Source organism: Prunus persica, chromosome G7, assembly GCF_000346465.2.
Source record: "Prunus persica cultivar Lovell chromosome G7, Prunus_persica_NCBIv2, whole genome shotgun sequence".
Classification (NCBI taxonomy): Eukaryota; Viridiplantae; Streptophyta; class Magnoliopsida; order Rosales; family Rosaceae; genus Prunus; species Prunus persica.
This window is the reverse complement of record NC_034015.1, coordinates 6,634,516-6,637,362: the sequence shown is the minus strand read 5'-3', so window position 1 is coordinate 6,637,362 and position 2,847 is coordinate 6,634,516.

Below are 2,847 nucleotides of genomic sequence, written 5' to 3'. Positions count from 1 at the left end.
TTTATTACGTCTGAGATTATTTCATTGCGTCGTCTAAAATCATATCATACGTCGTATTTTTTTAATACCGTCGTTTGTGTTCTTAATGTTTTCCTGAAATATTTTCACTTGCAGTTTTGTCTGTTAAAACGGTTTCTCAACAACAAACTAAGGATTCTGGCTCCAAGAAGCTTGGAATGGTAGCTCCTCAAGACAAGTCTTCGAAGGAGATGAAGTCTTCGAAGAAGATGAAGTTTGCTTCATCATCTGCTGAGACAGAACAAACCAGCCAGACAACAATCTCTGATGATTCAAAGACTGGTCGAGGTATGAGCACAATGCCTCGTGTTGTGAAGAGAAAGCTTCAGAAACTGAGGCCAATTGTTGAGTACAATAAAAGGGGGAAAGGTGTTGGCCAAGCACATATTGAGATGCAGTCGTATATTGGTGTGTTGGCACGCTCCAGGATCCCACTTGTGGACAAGAAATGGTCCCAAATCCCCAAGGATATAAAGGAGCAGATTTGGGAAGCAGTTGACATGGCTTTTGTTGTAGGCCAAGGGGGCAAGACCTCTGTTTTAGCTTCTGCTTCCAAGAAATGGAAGGATTTCAAGTCTACACTAACGAGGCATTATATCCTTCCATACACCAATGACAGGGAGAAATTAAGCCAACCCCCTGAAACATATAAATTCATAGAGAAAGCACAATGGGATGCCTTTGTAGCTTCAAGGCTATCCAAAGATTTTGAGTCTGTGCATTCTCAACATGCACAGATTAGGGAGAAACTCGAGTACAATCATCGATTGTCTCGAAAAGGATATGCTGGATTGGAGGATCAATTGGAGGAAACCATGCCTGGGGTAGAAATTGATCGATCTACCTTATGGAAGAGAGCTAGACAGGACAAACATGGTAACATCCCTGATCCAAAGGTGGCAGAGAAAGCAAAATTAATTGTAAGCCTACTATCACTCTGTTTTAAATTTTTATTAAACTGTGAATTATTCTTATTACTTCGTATGTTATATTTTTCGTCGTGTGAATGATATTACCATGTCGAAAAGTTTTTAAAAACATCGTTAAAGGTCTAAATAGGAATCACTACTATGTTTTCTGTAATTATAGCATAAGACGTCGGTGGTTCATTTTCGCGTCGTGTGAATGATATTACCACGTCGAAACTTTTTTAAAAACGTCGTTAACGGTCTAAATAGGAATCACTACTCTGTTATCTTTAATTATAGCATAAGACGTCGGTTGTTTATTCATTTCGTCGTTTTAAATAAATAACCACGTCGGTATAACTACCGTCGTGATAAGTTATAATAACGTCGGTTTATACGTTATTGCGTCGTGTGAAATTATATAATACGTCGTTTGTACATAAATAACCGTCGTGTGTTTTTTTGTTTATCTTTTTTTAGGATGAATTGCAGAAACAAGTCTCGGAAGGCAAAGTCAGAGTAGATGGCAGCAATGATGTGCTGACCATGGCTTTGGGCCCCGAGCATCCAGGCAGACTGAGGGGAGTTGGTGCTGGTGTTTCCCCAAGGCAATATTTCAATTTGCCCAAACCACAGAGGGTGAGCTTTGACGACCGTTTGAAGGACAGTTTAAGAGTTCTCCTTCAAGAAGAGACTAAAAAGATGGAGGCTAAGGCAAGGGAAGAGGCCTTAAGGATGGAGGCTAGGACAAAACAATTGGTAGAGGCTGAGAGGGAGCATTTCCTGAGTCAGCTTTCCCAATTAATTCCCAATTTTGATCCAAGCATGCTTAAACCAAGAATTAGCCAAAGCCCCAAAAATCCAATGTCTGACAAAGCTAGCTGCTCTGGAGGTGATGTGAGATCCCTACATTTGGAGGATGATACTGCCAAAATGGGGAAACATCAGCCAGATGAAGAGAAGGAAGAAGAAAAAAGAGATGAAGAGAAGGAAGAAGAAAAGGAGAAAGAAGATGAAGAAAAGCATGACGACAAGGTATGTTCACATAACTTTGCCTTTTTTATTTGTTTTTCAAAATTTCAGACGTCGATATTTTTATTTAATCCGTCGTTTGTTTAAAACTTAGACGGCGGACTTTTTTTAAGACGTAATAAAATATTTAAACGACGGTTTTTGCACCGTCGTTTAAATGGTTTCAGACGACGCTTTATTCATAAAACCGTCGTCTTTAGTGAATTACCACGACAGTTTTTTCACCGTCGTTTAAATACTTTTAAGACGACGTTTTATTCCTTAAACCGTCGTCTTTATTGAATTACCACGTCATTTTTTTTATTTCTTTAAACAGGTTATTGAAGTTGGTGTTTATTCAAATATGGAGGCGCCATCTTCTTTAAAAACCCTTTGTCGTTTTGTGGAAACGACACTCCTGCCTGAGGATAAGACACTCCAATTACAATTGATTAGGAGGTGTTTGGTGGTGAGCGCAATACCTTCCTCCTGCCTGAAGATATTACACAATTTGCAGGCATGGAAGAAATTGGAGCTACTGTATTGGCTGTATATATGAGGTTTGTACTTCTAAAATAATACCTCGTTGGTTTATATATTGCGTCGTCTTAACTAACTAACCACGTCGTCTTAACTAACTACCGTCGTGATAAATATATTATAACGTCCTCATCTATTTCAGTAAGTCGTGTGAAATATTATAATACGTCGTTTTTTTATACATAACCGTCGTGTTTGTTTGTGCTGACTTGTTTATATTATTTTATGTATTTAGGTACTTACACGATGTTTTGAAACAAGCCAATATGTGCAGCATGGTTGGCTTTATCGACCCTGCTACAGTTAGTGCCAACTCTGGCACAATAACTGAAAGATCACGACTGGTAGCAGCTCGACTTCAGAAGACAGA